Genomic DNA, 22,215 nt, shown 5'->3' on the forward strand with positions numbered 1-22,215 from the left:
CTTCTGGCTTGTCAATGTATTTATATAAAAAGTGTTTCAAAGTTGGGTCATCAAAATCAGATCAGTCATTTACTTAATGAGTTCACCCGCTTTAAAAATAATAAAAAATACTTGAAATTAGACTATTTCAGAAAACTGTTGACATGTTTGTTGCCAAGAGCTCTTGGTTTCACTTTGTCCTCCCTTAAGAAACTGTAAATTTTCTGAGTCAAGAATTTTGCTTTATTCATTCCTTGTACCCTCAGTACAAAATACAGTGCTTTATATATGGCAGCTACACAACTATTTTGTCTTGTTTTTGAATTGACTTTAAATTAAACTGAGCTCTATTGACATTAGTTGAATGGCACATTTTGCATCACTACAGATTTTCCCCAATGTTCTATGGGAAAACTATTCATACACAAATTTGAAAGAACTTTTTGTGAGTACCTATATCCCCTTCACCTAGATTCCATTAACATTTTGTCATTCTTGCTTTATCACATATATGCCTTCTGACCCATTTCTCTGTCCATTCATCAATCTATCTTGTTTTGTTTTTAAAAATTTTCAAGTAACTGGGGCCTCCCTGGTGGCACAAGTGGTTAAGACACAACCTATGAAGCTGTCCTCAGCCTCTGCAGCACAAGTTCGATCCCTGGCTGGCCAGGGAGCTACCCACATGGTGCAGCAGACCTTTCCTGACTTGCGTACTACTCCCCTCAGCAGTATACTTTGGTCATCTGCCCGCTCTGTTCCTCACTCTGTCTCTGGTGAATCCTCTCATCACCACCACCACCACTACCCGCACCTCAGGCCTGTACCCCAGCTCTTGTATGTATAAATAAATAAATCTTTAAAAAAATTTTCCAGTAACCATAAATACACTTCCCCATACATATGTCAATGTGCTTCTCTTTAACTGGAGATCAAGATTTGTTTACATTTTTCTTTTCTGAAGTAAAATAACACACAATAAAAAGCACCAAATTAAGGGCCTCCCCGGTGGCTCAGCGGTTGAGCACTGGGTTGCAAAGCTGCCCGCGGCCTCTGCGGCGCCAGTTCGATCCCTGGCTACTCCCCAGCCACCGGAGGAGGGTCCCACATGGCACGCAGACCTCTCCTGCCGCCCGCTGCTCCCCTCAGCAGTGTACTTCGGTCCTTCTGCCTGCTCTGCTCCCCGCTCTGGCTCTGGTGAATTCTCTCACCCTCCCACGCTTCTGACTGTACCCAGTGCATGTACAAACAAACAAACAAACAAATAAATAAATAAAGATACATGCCTCTTTATTTTTTTTAAATAATAAATTTTATTTTTATATTCCCCATACAATTGCAATCCCCCCATTCTGACCCCAATCCCTCCCCTCCTGCCCCTCACCACGCAAAAAGTGTCTCTGGTTCATAGTTTTTTGTTGATTTTGATTTTCACTTTCTTATAGTTATTCATTTTCCTGGTCCCTTATTTAAGTTTTCTAGATTCCTGCTATGAGTGAGACCATCTGGTATTTTTCTTTTTCTTTCTGGCCTATTTCGCTGAGCATGATCCCTTCCAGCGCCATCCATGTTGCTGCAAATTGCATGTGTTTATCTTTTTTGAATGCTGAGTAATATTCCATGGTATATATGTACCACATCTTCTTGATCCAGTCATCTATTTTTGGGCATTTGGGCTGTTTCCAAAACTTAGCTATTGTAAATAGTGCTGCTATAAACATAGGGGTGCAGGTGTTCTTTGGAATTGATGTTTCTGTGTCCTTTGGGTAAATACCTAGGAGTGGAATTGCTGGATCATATGGAAGCTCTATGTTTAGTAGGTCCAGAAATCTCCACACAGCTCTCCATAGAGGTTGGACCAGTTTGCACTCCCACCAACAGTGCAGAAGAGTTCCTTTTTCTCCACACCCTCGCCAACATTTGTTGTTGCTAGTTTTTTTAATATGTGCCATTCTCACTGGTGTAAGATGGTATCTCATGGTAGTTTGATTTGCATTTCCCTGATTACAAGTGATGTTGAACATTTTTTCATATGCCTGTTGGCCATTTGCATTTCCTCTTCAGAGAAGTTTCTTTTTAGCTCTTCTGCCCATGTTTTGACTGGATTATTTTCTTTGTTGTTGTTGAGTCTCATCAGCTCTTTGCAGATTTTTGTGATCAGTCCTTTATCATTAGTGTTGGGTGCAAAAATGTTCTCCCAGTTGGTGGGGTTTCTCTTTGTTTTGTTATTGTCTCTTTTGCTGTGCAGAAGCTCTTTAATTTGATGTAGTCCCAGCTGTTTATTTTTGCCTTCACTATCACTGCTTTGGGTGATGTGTCTATAAAGATGTCTTTGATGTGAATATCATGTAGTGTTTCGCCTATATTTCCTTCTAAATACATGCCACTTTTAAAAAAAAAAGCACCAATGTAAGTGTATATTTGCTAAGTTTATTTCTTTAAGGTTAATCTTTTTCTTTGTATTTAGATCTTCAACTGATTGGATGAGGCCCTCCAACACTGGGAAGGACAAATCTCCTTTACTCATACTCAGTATATACATTTATTTTTTATTTATTTATTTATTTTTTATAATAATTTTTATTTTTATATTCCCCATACAATTGCAACCCCCTTATTTTGACCCCAATCCCTCCCCTCCCATCCCCTACCCCCCAAAAAGTGTCTCTGGTTCATAGTTTTTTGTTGATTTTGATTTTCACTTTCTTATAGTTATTCATTTTCCTGGTCCCTTATTTAAGTTTTCTAGATTCCTGCTATGAGTGAGACAATCCAGTATTTTTCTTTTTCTTTCTGGCTTATTTCAACTCAGTATATACATTTAAATGTTAATTGCATCCCAAAATACAAGATGAGTATTTGGATACACAAATACTCATAAAACACTCTGAATAATGTTTGACCAAATATCTGTGCACTTTGTGGTCCATTTAGTTGACATAAAATTAACCATCACAGTCGGATCTCTCCCAGGAGGTGGGGGAAGCTTGCTTTCCAGTCATGGAGTTCCCAATATACCAGGTCAGACCTGCCCCCAAGCACTCTGGCAGATTTCCTCCAGGGAAATTCAAAGTGCCCCAGAGTTCCAGGCGGGGTACAGCTGGCCCCACCCCAGCTGGACCCACCTGGCCTGTCCATTCTTCACGCTGGGCTATCTACTCTCCCAGTCAGGCTCTGCTTCACTCTTTTTTTAAAAGATTTATTTATTTATGCATACAGAGCTGGGGTGCAGGGGATGAGAGGATCCACCAGAGACAGAGTGGGGAACAGAACAGGCAAAATGACTGAAATACACTGCTGAGGGGAGCAGCAGGTGAGCCTACTGTGTCCATGCAGGTAGCTCCCTGGCTGGCTGAGCATCGAATTCGTGCTGCAGAGGCTGCGGATTGCTTCATAATGCGGTGCTTAACTCCTTGCTCCACTAGGGAGGCCCCTCCACTTCACTCTTTCTGCTCCTTCCTGTCAGCACTCACTAACCTCAGTTCAGGTTCTCCATGGAAAAGTCCTGGGTCTCTACTGAGGAACTTCTGAGGTGGTTGTTTTTTTTTTGTTTTTTTTTTTTAAGCAAATATTATTTTGTATAGTTGTTTTTAGGGAAGAAGTTGATCCCAACCTTTCTATTCCATCATGTTTTAGAGTATCAAAGGGGGCATTTAGTTAATAGTAGACCCCAATGGAAAAAGGCACACAAACAAAGCATTCTTCCAATTTCTTTGAGGGCAACTAAATGGGTGGCTAAAGAGATAGATGTACATTCAAGCCTTTCTAAGGGAAGAGGTTTTTTTTGTTGTTGTTTGTTTTAATCCAGGAGTTTCCCTTGAAAATTAAGAGAAATAAAATTCCCACATAATCTAGAACATTCTCGGAAAGGCAGTATGAGCCACTATGTTTTAACTAGTACAAGAGTTAAAGTTTTTTTTTTTAAGATTTATTTATTTATTTACACAAGCACTGGGTATAGTCAGAAGTGCGGGAGGGTGAGAGAATTCACCAGAGTCAGAGGGGAGAGCAGAACAGGCAGACTGACTAAGTACACTGCTGAGGGGAGCAGCGGGTGACAGAAGAGGTCTGTGCACCATGTGGGACCCTCACCCAGTGGCCGGGGATCGAACCGGTGCTGCAGAGGCTGCGGGAAGCTTCGCAACCCAGCACTCAACCGCTGTGCCACCGGGGAGGCCCCGCAGGAGTTAAAATTTTAAAAATGAGAAAAGTGGTTTAGGAATCCATATACCCAATTTTAGCTAAAAGCTGGGCTGAAGGAATATTCTATCTTTTCTTTCTCTCTGTCTTTCTCCCTTTCCTTCTTTCTTTCTATCCAGCACACACACACACACATACCCACACACACACACCCATGTTCCAGTAATATTTGACCATAAGTACTAATGAAGCAGAATAAAACAAGGGAAACTATAGAAGAAGTAATAACAGCATGAAGGGAAACTTATGTTCCAGGTCTTCCCCCCCAGCTCTGACACAGCCCTGCTGATGGGGGTTGGGAGTGGGGGAATGAAGAATATGTACTACTAGATGCATCCTTTGGTAGTTATAATGACCTATGGAGAGAGTCAGATCCTACAGCTCAGCAACTTCTAAGATTTTACCTCCAGAGATAATCTTACAATTATGACAAGATGTCTGTATAAGGAGGCTCATCATGGTGTCATTTAACATGTGGAAACTGTGTAACAATTAGCTCCCTTCAGTGCTACCTGTGGATTAAGGAGGCACTTTAATGTTACAGGACAGTTATATTCCCAAATTACTCTTAGTCATTGCAAGTGTACAGGAGAAGGTAGCTCTTTCCACCATTCCCTCAGGCCTGGTGTGTCAGAGCAGACTGAATGGCCCACTATTCAGCAGAGCAGACCAAGGGCAGAAGCTCACAGGAATGTGGCATCGTGTACCCTACAAGTTGACGCTTTCAGATGCAGTGGCCTTCCTTACTCATGGCTCTTACTCTGGTCAAAAATTGTTATACTAAAGGCAATCTTTTAAGAATGGAAAACAAATGCACATTTGCTTTGGAATAACAAGATTCTGTAGCTGCAGAGACTGACATGTGAGAAGGGTAGTGATAAGAATAATTGTATCCAATATTTACTGGGAGCTTTCTATGGGCAGACACTAAGCCAAGCAATTGTGATAGGATTATCTGAGTTTTATCCTCACAGTCATCCTGGAGATAAGTGCTATTATTTTCTTCCCATTTTGTGGGAGAGTGAATTGAGGGTGAGTGAAGTTAGGCGATGTGCACAGCTGGGTGGTGTGTCCTGTATCTTCTCCATTATGAGATATTTAGGGCTCACTAAAGAACTAATGACAGGAAGAAGAACACAGCCAGGAAGGCAGGGAACTTCAGGATGGCAGAAACTTGTTTATTGCCTCTTCTGATTTTCGGATTTGAAACAGAGAGGTTCTTTAAATACAATTCAAGCGCAAAGGCATAGAAGAGGATTTTTTTCCCCCTCAAATATTCCTAACTATTTTTCATCACCACTAACAAAAGCACAGGTGGAAATTTCCATTCACCTATGCTCTATGATCGCTAATCTTCTTTAGCGATCCCTTAGCAACTGGGTAACAAATGGAGGTTGGCAAAGCTGGGCTGATTAGCATTCTTTTTCAGTCAAAAGAGCAGAGTTATTCCAAGGTACAACCAACAGCCCTGAGGCTTACAGGGGTTTTAAAGGTCAAACAAAGTTGTTGTTGCTTTGGTTTGGTTTTTTTCCTTCAGTGCAAAACAAGTTTTCTTTGTTTGTTTGGTTTATAAAACTCATAAGTCTCTGAAAGGGAACAGAGTCTTGTCTGGTGGGGGAAGGGTGGTCCTCAGCTCCCTAAGTCTCTGAACACTGGGAGACCCTTAGTTTCTGAAGCTTCTCAGCTTTCCACATGCATAGAAATCCACACCAATCCTTGGTAATGACCATCAGCTGTGAAATGCTTTGACTCTACAAAACAATCATCAAGGCTAACTTTCACCAGCAGCAAAACATCCACAGAGACTTGAAACAAACTCAGAACATCAGGTTTCCCATCCTCCCATTCAGTGCCACCTCCTGGCCAATTAAAGCAGGGATGGGGGCACTATCATGGTGGGTAATCCACTCCATTGACAGCTTCTGTATCCACAAGCTGTTCCTTAAATCTCATGCTATTTCAAGCTAATCTGTTTCCATGTACTCTTCATAGCAGAGGCCTTTCTTAAGATTTTTTTTTGTAGTCTTTAAATGATTTCATGTAAAGCTTTCTCCAGTTCAATTCTTATTTATGTATTTATATATATATATATACACATATATGTAAAGATTTATTGTTTTATATGAGAACTGGGATACAGGCCAGATATGCGAGAGGGTGAGAGGATTCACTGGAGACAGAGCGGGGAACAGAACAGGCAGACTAATGAAATACACTGCTGAAGGGAGCAGCAGGCAAGACAGGAGAGGTCTGCTGCACCATGTGGTTTCTCCCCAGTTGGCTGGGATCGAACCCATGCTGCAGAGGCTGCAGACAGCTTCGCAGTGTGGTGCTCAACCACCTGCGTCACCAGGGAGACCCATGTATTTATATTTTAAAGATTTATTTATTTATGCATACAAGAACTGGGATACAGGCCAGGGGTGCAGGGGTTGAAAGGATTCACCAGAGACAGAGTGGGGAACAGAACAGGCAGATCCACTGAAATACACTGCTGAGCGGAGCAGTGGGCAAGACAGGAGAGGTCTGCTGAGCCATGTGGGTAGCTCCCTGGCCAGCCAGGGATCAAACTCATGCTGCCGAGACTGTTCTGAACAGCTTCATAGAGTTGTACTTAACCCTTGCACCACCAGGGAGGCTCCTCCAGTTCAATTTTTAAATAACCATTAGAAAGATACCCACTCTGTTTAACACTCGGTCAAGTCCTAAACATGGAAAACTCACTGTGACATGGTCCATACCTGCAAGGAACTGCTGGCCTCAGGATTGGACTAGATAATTAAAGTGATGGCAGTGTGCTATGATGTTCAGCCATTCTGTTTTTGAAACATTTCATTTTGATGATTGTCCTTTCAAAACCACCTTTTCCTTTTCACTAAAATTTATAAGCATTTCTTAATTGCCACTGGGAAAGCCAGGGCATCAATAGCAGAATGGGTTTACTATCTAGTGAAAAAATTAGTTAAAAAAGAAACACCAACCTGTGTCTTGCAGGCTTATACCTACTTGGAGTGGATGTTAATAACATATTTTCTGGATTCAAAGTACCATAAATTATTAGACGCACCATTGCTTTTATGAGAGAACAAAAAGGCCAATGAGTGCAATACAATGGGAATCAGTATGCTAAATAGATACATCATCTGGATTCTAGAAATGCAAGGAGAAATGTGGTGTGTGAGGAGTAAGGGGGGCATCTCAAGGCTGTAACATCTTTAGGATGCAATGGTGCTGCAATTTCTAGTTCTTTTACTTACTACCAGTTGACACCTGTTGATGGCTGATGGTGGATTACCTTGCATTAAGCGCCTTCTATATGCTGATTATTTTATAGTTGCCCTGAAGAAGGGTCATCATTTCCTTTGCTTACCACCTGGGTAGATCCAGGATTTATAAATTCAGGAGGATGATTTATTCCACAATTTTTTTATTCTTCAAAGCTTCCTTCTGCTTTTCCCACAAATCCTTGTCCAAGATTTCACTTGTATAGAACAGATAGTCTTTCACATTGATCATCAGTCCCAGGGAGGCATTGGTTCAAATTTGACCTATATTCTCCTTTAGCATGTGATTTCCATTTCCTGCCCAGTGCATCTTTGCACACCGGGGTAACTCTGTGTCCAGGTCTGATATTGCCAGGCTGGGCCTGTCCCAGGTATACAACACGAGTCCCACCCAGTCCTCCTTTGGCAGGAAAAAGGAGAAATGCAGACATGTAGGGTTTGGCCCAAAGGATTGTTTGTGATAAAGACTCATGGGAACTTTGCTAGGTTTACAATATATTTTTTCCTATGTGATTTCTTAAGGTTCAAAGTATATACATCAGAAAAGAGGGGACTTTGAAAATCAAGTGTAATACCGAAAAGAACTCTATGTTGACAGAAGGAATAATAACAAATTTATTAGTTCTAGACTTTCCTCTGTATCAATTCTAGCCATGTATTTGTTTGAGTGGCACTCCTTTGCAGTAATTACTGCAGCAATACTCATACCTGTCAATGGATAATACATTGAATAAATAAATTTTGTCCTGCTACTTGCTAGAGGTTATCATTAAAAATATAGAGAATGTAATTGAATTTCCATGGTAGGCACAGATGAAATTTTCATTGCCATTTCTTTCAAAGCTAAACATCAATCTCAGTCATTATATTTAATACTACTTTTGAGTTGTGGGTTAAGGTTCTTCTACTCCAACTACATTCATCCACTCCCAGGAACCCACCTTGTCTTCCACTCAGAACAAGGGAAGCATGTTAATACTGGGGACCACAAAACAGTACGATGTAACTGCCTAGGGAGGATTCCTCTGCAAGAACAAAGTATATGAATTTTGCTAATGAATGAGAGAAATTGCTAAGGTAAATTAAAAAAGCAAAACATGCAAAAAGGTTCATAGCCATAAGAACATCCCAGCAAGACAGTGTGAGTCTGTTCTGCCTTTTCAAAGGAGTGTTTCCTGAGAGCTCTCACTTCTGGCTCCCTGCTGAAACCCAGCAGCTCCAGCCCTAGAGCTGAGAGAGGTCATGAGAAGACTGATTTTCCTGAGCTCAAGTGGTGAGCCACTCTCCTTTTGTGCACAAGTTTCCCTTGTATTCACAGGCTTTCATTCCTGGTTTTGGCCTGCTGCAGCTTGCATAAGACTTAAAATTGCAACCCTTACACATTCAAGTCCAGATAATCCTTCTTAAAGAGAATCAACCATTGCTGAAATTCCCAAATAATCCCCCAAACCTCATTTGCACCATTTTTTTTTAAAATACTGCTTTCCCACAAGGCCCAAGCTCTAAACTGAAAAAGTCAGGAAAGTTGATGGCTTTGAATGTCAAATCTCAAGCAAGAATCCAACTGAACATGGGTGGCAAGGATACCCCCTGTTCTCCATGGCCCGCATCTCCCAAACCCATTCTGGGCAAGGAAGGACAGTAGGGGTGGTAGAGCCTCAGGTGAGTCCAGTTCAGGGCACAGGCACTGTCTCAGAGGTTTGGATCTTTGATTCTGATGGGGCTCCAGGAAACACATCAGAATTGCAGGAAACACAGAACAGCAGGGCAAATCCAGGAAGTAACTAAAAAGAGGCAGCATGGGGCCTCCCTGGTGGTGCAGGGGTTAAAGACAGTGCTATCAAGCTATTGCCAGCCATTGCACCTGAGTTTGATCCCCGGCCAGGGAGCTGACCCTCACCAAACAGCACACCTCTTCTGTCTCGCCTGCTGCTCCCCTCAGCAGTGTATTTCGGTCAATATGCGTGTTCTGCTCCCCACTCTGTCTCTGGTGATTCCTCTCACCCTCCCACCACACCTCTGGCTTACACCCCAGTTCTTATATGCCTAAATAAATAAATCTTTTTTAAAAAGAGAGAGAGAGCCAGTGTGGGTTTCCTAAACAGTGGAACTGGGACACTAAACCCTGAGCATCGAGGCTGAGGCTGTTAGGCCCTGGATGGTCACGGGTCCCTCTTCCCAGGATCACTTCATGTGACGTGTCCAGCTACAGCCAGAGCACACCATGACTGACTCACCTACACTTTCGTGGAAGTTACCTGTTTATGCTTCACCCTACTCACTGTGCAAGGTTCTAGCAGACTACAAACCTGAGCTAGCAATCTGGTAGAGAAAGGGACAGGAAGAAAGGAAGTTGAAAAAGTGTAGGTGGGGTATAAAGAGTCAAAGAGTCATGGAAATTTCATCTTCCTTCTCTCTCCTACTTTTTACTTCATATTCAAGTCTTACATTGCCATAGCTGCACAAAAAACTCCTTATGGCTACACCCTGACACTGCACCTCTCCTTTTCCCAGGTATATGGGGCAATTTCTGTCTGAACTGCCAGCCAAGTATTTTAGGACACAACTCTGGTTTCAAGTGTATGAACCTAATTTCCAACACAATTTCTCAGCAGGAGGTTTTGTTGCTTGATGACAGGTTGTGTTAGAAGCTTCCTTAGAGCTAAAATGTAGTACTTTGCTGTAAGATATGCTGAGACCACCGACTGAGCCCCCTCCTGCTAGCCACTGTCATAAATGTAGGCATCCACGAAGACCTCTCATGTTCTCCTTTAGGACAAATACCTGTGGGCCTGAGGGCCCATAAAGATAGGGCAAAAGACCTGCCAATAATTGGCATAATAATTAAAGGTGATTGAACTTGACATTTCATCCAGATATGACTATTTTACAAATATGAACATATACATTTGATTAATAAAATACAAAGTCATTTCAAGGCACTGCTAACTTTTTTTTAACTTTTTGTCATAGATTTTTTTTCTCTGAATAGGTAGATATTAGAAATTCAGGTCCAAGACATTTTTTTACATTAAAAAAAAGTGCATGTTATTTTAGAAAAGGTTGGAACCACTGAGTCACACACCAAATGCTAAAGTCTCCTGCCATCCTTACAATCAGGCAGGCACTAACTGGAGCTTGGATTCTGGACCACCCATGCACGTCCTCAGCCTGAGGCAGACTTAGCTCCTTTGTATTGATATTTTTTGAGCCTGCCAAAAATGAGCTTCTGAATTCATGAAGCTCAAAGCTTATGGCAAAGTTTAAATGCTATTGATGATACCGTCACCGTTGACCTATTCACTAGCCACTGCAATCACATACCATCTAGAAATATGATTTAAGCAGTTATGTCCATTGAACACATGATAAACAAGACAACACACTTCTATCCTTCCTCATCTCCAGGCAGATTATTCTGATTCCAATCCTTGCATGGTTAGGAGACCACCATGCTTCATCCGATTGCTCAGCATTTATAGAAACAATAGGATGTGTCTATCCTCTTAACTAATTCACTAGCTTTATTCCCACAAACTCTGCTGAGAAAGCCACGCAACATCATGATTGAGTCCCATTTGAATACATGGGCAAAAGTTGAATGTCACAGCCATTATTTACATTTCTACGTGCTTCATAATCCAAGAGGCATATACCAACTTAGCTAATAATACCCAAATTTGGGTAGGACTTCTTCACGTTGACAGTTTGCTTCCAAGACAAAAATGAAATGATCTTAAATTGAGTTGTATGGTTCCCATTCAAAAAGCTGGAGCCTGGAAATAGGGACTTGCAAATTTTTCTGTAGAATAACCACAACAAACAGAGGCAAAGATTAAATTGCCTAATCAAAAATAAAGACAGGCCTGCCAACTTCCCCGTCCACCTCTACTGACTAGGCCAAAATTTATGGATTCCACTGTGTCAGTAACTATGCTGGCCTCTTATCTGTTATTTCATTCAATCATCTGTAACTGGCATGTGCATCCTTATCACTGTTTAACAGATAAAGATACTAACGCTCACAGGTGTTATAAAGAAACCCAGGTAAAACAGCTAGTGCGTGGTTAAGTGGGACTCATACTGAGATTTTCTGACTCCAACATCCATGTGTTCTCCATTGTATTCTATGTTGCCTCACAAAAGAAATATTAATTTCTTTGCTCACAGCCCCACTGCCTAAGTGGGCATGGACATGCTCTGATATAAGAAAGTGGGAGATGTTTGAAGGCTTAATAAAATGGTGGCACCAAAAATTCAAACCGTCCCCTTCACACACTGGGGCCCCTGCCAAGATTTTAAATAATCCTTCTACCAGCTTTGCTCACAAAAAGATTTCAAAAACCAAATATGGGCAGACACATCCCACTTATTCATATTTGTAATCATCTTCAAAAATGGGCAATGAAACATCAGTATGGTGTTTCAAGGATGAATGCAGTGTGGATAGCCCTGGGGCCTGTAATACAGGCTAAGGACTTCAAGGGACAGGCATGAGGGGGCAGCTCACCCGGCTCAGGAGCTGGCTTCTGCCGATAGCACCAGAAAATGGGGATTTTGCAGTAGACTGACTGCAATGAGGATGTTGGGAAAACTGCTAATCCAAAGCAGGCTGCAACAGCACTTACCTTCCTGGTGACTTGGGAGCAGTTCTCAGAACTAAGCAGTGGGGGGAAGGCCAAGTGGTTTATATGTGACTCAAATAAAGCTAATAAATTCATTTGTTTTTCTATGCAAACATGTGTCCCAAGTGAAGAATTACAGTGTTGACATGATTATGCATTGACAGAATAGAAGCCGAGTTGTGTTCCATGAGAATTGTATTGACTACACAGGCAGTTAATGACATGGTTTACTTCTGTGGAAGAATCAGCACTCATTTTCAGAATGACCTTGTAGTTTAAACTCTTTAAATCGAGAACACAAGGAACAAACTCCTCCACTGAATTCATAAGTAACTAAAACACAGCAGCACTAAGGCACAATCTGGATGATCGTTTGCCTCTTGAAATCTGGCTTGATAGTTATTCAGAGAGCAGCCTTCCAAAGTTACTAATGTCTGTACATAGTTCTTTCTATACCAGGTAAAGAGACACAGATTCATAGAACCCACACATCACAGATCATCTGTTCAGCCTCCATCAACACAGAACTTTGGAGTTATAGAAGTTCTTATTTGCCTCATAGGCACCTGGCCAAATGGATTTCTTTCTGAGCACCAAAGGTAGCCATGCACCTGGTCTTCTGAGCACTGAAGGTATCCATGCACCTGGTCAGCAGAAAACCTAATCCTTGCATGTGCCTCACCAGACTGAAGCTCTGTCAACAGACACCAAAGGAATTGGTATTGTTGTCTTTGCAGGTATTCACAGAGCCATAGAATATTGTTGTTCCAATATGTGATCAACTGTCTCAAAACATTTATCTTATAGAGGAAAAAGCTGAGATCCAGAGAGGTTAACTAAATTGGCCAAGGCCACCCAGCTACGAGGTAAAAGAGGAATTATGGATTTGAATCTGGAATCAAAGATGAAAAAATGAATCCTCAGGTACACACAGAAGCCAGAAAGAGGGCCATGGAAAATAACCTGCATGTAGATGGAGGTGGGTACAGGAGAATGGGGGCAGTGAAGGGAGCAAAAGAAGTATCTGAGTACAAACTGAGGAGTACTGGAGCTTATACTATGTTTGGGTCAGTCTTGTGCGATCAAAAACAGGAAAGATTAGGTCGTTGACCTGATGAGAAACACCAATGCTGGTTGCAGGGAATAATGCAAGTATTGCTGAGAAAGAGAAACCTAATTGCAACTTTTGCCAACATCACTGATTCAATGGATCTTTCAAAAAGCATTTACTGAGTTTTTCTTGTGTGCCAGGTCCTGTACTAAGGACTGGAAACACAAAAAGTAAGAAATCCTTTGCTCTCAAGTCTCTAACCTCCAGTAAAGAGTGAAATTGTGAGTATAAACAATTCTGATGAATAGCACAAATGTTTGAGAGATTAAAAAAAAAAAAAAAAGCAACACTTAAACCGAAAGAGGTAAGTTCTTTCTGCCTGGGAGGAAGAACACCTCATCTTTTTTCCATTAACACTGACTAAATTTCAGTTTATCCAAAATTCCATCCTCAGACTTCTTATTGTTAATGTCTACTTATTGTTAATAGGTTCCAGTGCTGGAGTCTATCCACATGTGTCTGACCCTGAATCTCCATCTTTAGCCTAATTTCTCCCTAGCTCCTGCTCCCAAGCAATTATTTCCAGCTACCATCTGGACATTGATGCCTAAATATCAATCTCTCAGCCTCAGTATGTTCCAAACTATCAGTAGATTCCCTTTCATACTTCTAACTTTCCAAGTAAAGGATTTTATCATCTAAACAACATCCCAAGCTGAAACACTGAATCACCCTTGACTCCTCTCTCATTTCTTTTTTTTAAACAATCTTTTTTTTTTTAAAGATTTTATTTTATTTTTTTTACTTATTTATACAAGCACTAGGTACAGTCAGAAGCGCAGGAGGGTGAGAGAATTCACCAGCAACAGAGGAGAGAGCAGAACAGGCAGACAGACAAAGTACACTGCTGAGGGGAGCAGCGGGCAGCAGGAAAGCTCTGCGCGCCATGTGGGACCCTCATTTCTTTCCATTCCTGATGTTACCAGAACCTCTTATTTCCCTCACCATACTGTCCTTCAACTGGTCCTTTTTCTCTGTGACTACTGCCTTCCTCATCACTTCTCTGGGATCCTGAAACTCCCCTTCTCTGACACTCTCTCGTCTCACCTCTGCACACCTCTGGGTGTGGTTTGTTTGGGAAGTCAGCACTATAAGGAGATGCATGAGGAGGGGGATGGGCACAAGTGTGGCATGTCACGGGATCTGCCCAAGGTTGAGTTGATGTTTGAAGGGCCATGGCACTTAATGAGGATGGAGTAGAACCAAGTCTTGGCCATCTCTGAATGTCAAGAAAGGGACATTCAACTATTTAGCTGGCCAAAAGAGCTATGAGAAAGCTTTTGTAGAGAAATGTAATGTAATCAAAGGTATGCATTAAGAAGATTAAGTTGGCAGTAGCTTATATAAATGATTATATGGAAAATAGATTAGCAGTAAGAAGAACAGCTAGGACGAGAGTGCAAAAGGCTAAATAATTAACAATGAAACTTTGAACTCAGTTGGCAGCTGTGGAAACAAACAGTAAGAAGCAGGGTAAATGTTTTGGAAAAAGAATTGCTATTACTTTTTAAAGTCTGGTGCTAAAGAGTGGGAAATTTAAGCATAACTACTGAGGTTCTGCCCCTGATCTGCATGGAGAAAAGTGATGCTATGTAGAGAAAGAATAATGGCGTGAGGGGAGAAAATTAGAGGTGATGAGGAAATGCAGAGTTCAGATTTAGATGTGTTGAGCTTGGGGCATTATTGGGATGCCAAGAGATTTAGATCAGCGTCAGGTGATGGAGTAGCTATGGAAGGAAATGATCAAGAGAAAATCCATTTGGATTTGGTGATGGCAAGAACACCAGCACTCTTGGAGTAAAAAGGTCTTATAAGGAAGAGGAGGCTGGGAAACTGGACTCTCATCACTGATGCACATGGTGAGGGAGAAGTGGCAAGGTGTCTAGTGTTAAGCAGTGATGGGAACCAGAGAAGTGAAATCATAATCGAAAGTCAGGAGAAGCATCCCCTGGGTGACATAATTGATTTTTAAGTAGAGGAAAGCAAGAGGCAGAGAGAAAGAAGGTGAAATTACAATAAACAGAAGGTAATGGAGAATCTAGAAGACACCTATAAATTAAGATAAAGTCAAAGGGAAGGGGTAACACCGAAGAAATAGTGATCTCATTTCTGAATGAGGAGATGGAAGTAGAACGAGAACCTAGGAATAGTTCACAAAAGCACTGGAGGTTAAATGTTTAACTCAAATTTTTAAGTAGGAAATGCAACAGTGCGTCAATAGGTATGGATATGGGTGGAAGAAAAATCAAGCTGTAATAAGAGAATTAAATTTAACAAGAATTAAATCCAATTTTGAGGGCACTATCAGGATAATTTTGCCACATTTCCCTTAAGCAAGCTTAGCATATTGTCACCTTCCATGGATATTCTTCAACCACATGGTGAGTGCACACTCAGGAAGGGGATGATTAGGATATGAGGCATCTCAGATGCCTGGTGAGGGCTACTCTGAAATGACCTACATGGGACATAGAATGATAGCGGGACACAGCAAGTCAGTCCCAAAAAGACATGATGAGGGCTCCGGGGTGTTTTCTTGGTCAGATGGGGAAACTGGTAGCATGAATAAAGTCAAGAGACATGCTTTATGTGAAGAAAACTGATTTCAGTTTAGAGGAAGAGGAGAGACCACTCAGGACAACAGTCAAGGACATAGGAGTTTGAGCACAACAGGACTGAAGTTTTCTAGGACCCAGTGGAACGAATAGGCGGAGGAATGGTCTCAGTGGCAGTGAGCACATGTGAACAGAAAGAGTGAAAATTGGGAAAAGTGAGGAGTTTGCATCTGCAGGGATAAAGGAAAGCAAGACTAACTTGTAAGTAACCCTTGGGTTACGGAAACTTGGCATACAAGCTGGGGCCTGTTTTGCCATACTAACTGCTAACTTATATGTAACCCTTTTTTCTTTACAAAGTGTGTTTTGGGGTCCTGTCAACAGGAAAAATCTACCTACCTCTAAGTGGTGAATTAGATCAACTTAAGAATTCCTGCATTGAGGCTCCCTGGTGGTGCAAGGGATTAGGATGTCACTTATGAAGCTATCCACAGCCACTGCAACACGAGTTCGATCCCTGGCCAGGGAGCTACCCACATGGCGCAGCAGAACTCTCCTGACTTGCCCGCTGCTCCCCTCAGCAGTGTATTTCAGTCAATCCGCCTGTTCTGTTCCCCACTCTGTCTCTGGTGAATCCTCTCACCCCCCCCCTCTGGCCTGTACCCCAGTTCTTGCATGCATAAATAAATAAATCTTAAAAAAAATAAAAAGAATTCCTGCATTGTTACTTTTCCATGATCCCATTCAGGAGAGCCTCTTCCAGGACACGAAGGATCTTGTATTAGGGATGTATGGTTGCTGAAAGTACATCTGACAAGGGTTAGCACCATTTGCTTCATCCATTCCTTCTTTCTAAATGAGCAGCACTAAACCAGTTTAATTACTACTGCTAATAACATAGGAGAAGCATTGGCTGAAGTCAGTCTCTCCAGGTAGAGTCTTCTTTCTAGGCCCTCTTTCTGGGTGGTAATGCCTGGGGGAATCCACCAATTCATATGGCTGACCACTGTCTAAAGTTAACTATGGAGAATAAATTATTTTCATCTGAAATCTCAGAGATGGACTCGTGTTAGCCAAGCTTACAAACACCAAAGTGTAAATGAAATTTTCAATGTAGTAATATTTCATAATAACAGCAACCACACAGTTCAGAATCACTATTATGTTGCCTATTTCCATAGGACACTGCTAAAAATTACTCTCATTTGTTGTCTACATTCAAAATTTAAGGGTGTGCTAAATTGCAAAGATTTGTAAAGTAAAGATATAATTTTCCCCATCCAATATCATAGATTTCCTAAATTTTAGCTACAGATACCAATAGTTTATGGACTCCAGATTAAGAACTCTTACTAATTAAGGTAACTTGGTATGGCTCTGCTTTTTTGCATTACATGCTGATTCTATAGTGTGTTTCTCACATCACAGTTTTAAAGTTCTTGGGCAACTCATTCCAGTCCAAATATGCTACCTACATTTATCTGATATGACCCCCATACTTTCAAAAACATTGTTTCTTACATTTTTAAATGTATGAAATAATCACAATAAACTGAAAACAGTGAAAGTATCCACCAGTGTGGTATATCCATACAATTGAATACTATTCATAAATTAAAAAGAAAAATAATGAAAAATGCAACAACATGAATATCAAAAGTATCTGTTTTGTCAAAATTCATGTAACTATTCATATAACTGTGCTTTTAAAAAGACTTTCTATAAGTTATAATGTCCTTTACAATTGAGAACATAGGGCCTCCCCTGAGGCACAGCGGTTGAGCGCTGGGTTGCAAAGCTGCCTGCAGCCTCTGCAGCACCAGTTCAATCCCTGGCCACAGGGTGAGGATCCCACATGGCACGCAGACCTCTCCTGCCGCCTGCTGCCCCCCTCAGCAGTGTACTTTGTCAGTCAGTGCTCTGCTCTCCGCTCTGACTCGGGTGAATTCTCTCACCCTCCCATGCTTCTGACTGTACCCAGTGCTTGTATAAATAAATAAATAAATCTTTAAGAAAAAAAAAATAAAACTGATAAAATATACATGAACCTTCACATAATGGGAGTTGTACTTTTGATTACCGTTTATAGAGAAATACATGTGTGCATATAGACTCAAGGATCTGCAATAATTCCAGCAAGACAGAGGTGCAGGTAACCTTGACCCACAGTCCAGACACTACTGGCCACATAACTACATTAACTTCCTAAGCAGCCTTTCAGCCTATAGGTTTTCCTCCTCCAGCCTACCTCATTCTCCGGGCTCAATTTTCCTAATTTTCACCCCATTCACTCTGTCCCTGGAAACTCTCAATAATCCCTTTATATGGACTTGTTATTGGAAGGAACATTGAAAGTCATAAGTTCCCATACCAACCCACTGCAGAGTCCCCTCTGCAATATTCCTGATCAATGGCCAGTGAACTATGACATGGCAATGGGTTCACTGGCCTCATAAGGCAAAGCTCTCCATGCTCAATGTAATTGTGTATCTTCTGTGCCCTCCTTCACAGGGCACAGGCACATACACCCACTTGAGTGGCATACAAGCTGGGGCCTGTTTTGCCATACTAACTGTGTGAGAGATGAGAAAAGAGAAATCCAAGCAAAACCTACCAACAAGACTCTTGAATCACCTCTTTAGTCTATATCTAACTTCACCTAATGTCTACTCATGGCTATAAAGCTTAACATGTATGCAATCACTAAGGCAGACATAAACTCTGACTAAGCCATTGGTGTCTTAATTTTGAATCATCTGGGCTAAAAACATAAAGCAAATTAAAGTCCCCCAAATAGAGATCGAGTGTGTTCTCCTGCCTGGGGTGGAGCTGAGGTTGCTGCCCTTGATTATAGAGTCACCAAATTGGGTCACATGCAAGGCAGGAGTCATGGAAGATTCTTTTAATGAGGAGCTGACAATTTTTGCTCCCACCTGTGTTGGCCACAAATATTCAACCATGAAACCAAATTAATTATTATAATTAATAAAAATAAAATGAGGTTTAATTAATATTTCCTAAATCAAGTTTGCCTTTACTTGGAGGAATGGTTTTCTAAATCAGCAAAGAAGAGGGGGAGTTTAAAGGGAGAGGTTTTTTCAGTTTTGGTTCAACATCTCTGGAGGAAAGGCCTATCAGATAAAACAGACACAAGCGTGAGAACAAGAGAAACCTATGCTCTCCCAAAAAACTAATCTGAGTGAACTATCCTCAAAAAAATTAGCCAAGTTTCTTTGCTCTAATTCCTTGCTTACTCAGCAACCATCTGACTACTAATTAAATTGGCATTATGGTTATAAAGTGAGACTTTTATGATTTGCTTACTATTAATCAAACTTCTAGGGCTTATTCACCTCTAGGGGAGCTAACACAATTAAATTCCTTAGTCTACAAATATCCAGCACCCCAGAATACTTTATTCCTCACCCCATTCCTACGAATCCAAGTCCAAACACTTGGCCAGCCAACTCCTCTTTGGCCAGTAAGCCTGCTCACAGTGATACTTGTGGCATTTCAGGGCCCACAGTTCACTGATTAGCAATTGACATGCACCCTCAGAAAATAAACAAAGAAGAAAGAGTTTATGATATTTAAATAAATAAATAAATAAGACTGTTTGTTATATGGGAGGGGAAGAAGAACCTTAAACTAAGCAAGTCTGAGTTGTTCATTAACCATTGCATATTCTGTAGTAAGAGGATGAATGTTGTTATGAAATTAGTCTTTGAAATTTCCATTGAACAGTGAGGCTAGAGTCCCATGGTCAGAACAAGAAGAAAACAGTACATGAATAGCAAAGATACAAACACCTAGTATGAATGTTTTGCTAACGCTCCCTTCTTTTCTAGCACTGTATCGGAGTCACAGCTGAGATTCTCTCTAAAGCACAGGGTCTCTGCAGCAACCACTGAGGACTCCAGGAATGTGGTGACCCTTGACCTTAATTCATCCCTCTTGGCAGATCCCATGTAACCACCCTTCTAACAGAGCTTTCTCGAACTCAAATAAACACAGGGAAGGCAGTCTCTCTTGTCTTTGGGAATCTGTGTTTATCCATGTAAACTTCACTCACCACAAATTACCTCTCAGGCAAGAAACATTCATTTTTTTTGTTGTATTTGTCATTGTCATTTGTCCCACACGAGCATGCCTCTGATCAAAAATGCATTCCCATTAGTTGTTTTTTTTTTTTTTTTTTTCATTTGTATTTCAGCCTTGCTTTTTTTCTCAACTAAAACACTGTAAACTCCTTCTGGGGCTCCCTTACTTTTGCTTCAGGCTATCTGCACTTGATCTTTTAGGTCTCTGCCAACATTTTATCTTCTTTTACTATTAAAAATAATCTCTATCGATGAGGTTTTATCAATAATTCAGCAACCAGATTCAGAATCCTCTCTGTCCTCTGAGTTGCCTCACTTTGCCTCCACCTCCTCTTTTTTCAAATTCAAATTTTATTAATGATTTGCCAATCCATGACAGTTCAGAAGGCAAGCAAGTCTAAGTGGCCAAGGGCATGAGGCTTGGAGGACACACTAACGTAGTGAATTACAGAATCAACTACTTAGTGGTGTAAATAAGATGGAGTAGTGGGAAGTAAGAAGCAGGATGAGCTGTATCAGGCATAAACGTAGATTCCTGTATTTAGGTTAAAATTCATATGTGATAGGGCCTCCCCAGTGGCACAGCGGTTGAGCGCTGGCTTGCGAAGCGGCCTACAGCCTCTGCAGCGCTGGTTCCATCCCCAGCCGCCAGGTGAGGGTCCCACATGGCGTGCAGACCTCTCCTGCCACCTGCTGCTCCCCTCAGCAGTGTACTTCATCAGTCTGCCTGCTCTGCTCTCCCCTCTGGCTCTGGTGGATTCTCTCACCCTCCTCAGCTTCTGACTGTACCCAGTGCTTATATAAATAAATAAATAAATCTCTCAAAAAAAAATTCCTATGTGATAACCACAATGAGCTATCAGCTCACACCTGTTAGAACAGCTATCATCAAAAAGATAAACTATAACAAGTGTCAGCAAGGATGTGAAGAAAGGAAACCTTTGTGCACTGTTGGTGCAGCCACTGTGGAAAACAGTATGGCGGTTCCTCAAAAAGTTCAAAATAGAACAAATGAAACAGCAATTCCATGTCTTGGAATATATATATAAGACATGAGAACCGAAAATCAAAGAGATGTCTGTGCTCCCAAATTCATTGTAGCATTATTCATGATAACTAAGATATGAAAAAAACTAAGTTTCCACCAGTGAATGAATGGACAAGAGAGACATGGGGTGTGTGTGCATGTGTGTGTGTGTATAACAAATGTCAATCACAAATACAAGAGATAATGAAATATTATTCAATCATGAGAGTAAAGGAAATGCTCCCATTTATGATGACATGAATGAAATTGGAGCGCATTATGAAAAGTGAGATAAGTCATAGAGAGGAAGATAAATACTTCAGAGTATCACTTGTATATGGTATCTGGAAAAAAGAAAAAGGTTGAACTCATAGAAATAGAAAGTAGATAAAAAGTATTCATGGTGAGGGGAAGAGTGTATTGGGGGAGGGCAGGGACTTTGGAGAAATAAGTAAAAATAAACTCTCTATAAGCTGAGTAAAGTCTGAGGATCTAAGGTAAGACATGGTGACTACAGTTAATAACAAAGTATTATGTAATTGAATTCATTAAAAGGGTAGAACTTAAACGTTTTCACACACATTTACAAAGATAAATCTGTGAAGGATGTGTTAACTAGATGGTAGGAATTCTTTCACAATGCATGCATGTATCAGATTTCAAAATTTTGTCAATTATGCCTCAATTAAGCTGAGAAAATAAAAAAATTCATAAATGATAGAAGCACAGGATGATGAATAATATATGGTGATTTTAGGTCATTGTGACCCAGGGGTTGCAGTGGGCAGTGCTATGATGAAGTGGGGGTGATCACAGATACAGATCTAAGAAGCTGCTTAGAGGGCATCATTCACAGCGGAATGCCTTTATCAACAGAAATAGCTACCTCAATGTCCTGAGTGTTGGCCTGGCCCCCCTCTTGAGCATCATACACTGTCCAGTTCAGAGCGTCATATTTGAAGAGAAACATTGACCAATGTGAATATGTCAGGGGAGGAAATCTTAGGTAGTAAGGATTCCAGGAAATGTGTCTCAAAAGGAATTGTTCAGAGAAGTGGAAATGTCTACTAGCAAAAAGAAAATAAACTGTCACCCCCCCACTTATGTCAATTGATGACAGGAAGACCAGCAACTGTGAATCAAAAGAAAGAAACAGGACATGTGTAAGGGAAGAAAAAGGGCCGAGTAGATGATACCACTAGAAACTGTGGCCTAGCCTCAGAGTTGGAGGGGAGGCCTGAGTCGCCAAGTCTGTGTAAGTAATGCTGCCTGCCGTCACGTGGGAATGTGGACCTGGAGCCGCCATCTTTCCTAATTCTTCAAGAGAAGCCCAA

The sequence above is a fragment of the Talpa europaea genome (genome assembly GCF_964194135.1).
Source record: "Talpa europaea genome assembly, chromosome: 13".
Lineage (NCBI taxonomy): Eukaryota > Metazoa > Chordata > Mammalia > Eulipotyphla > Talpidae > Talpa > Talpa europaea.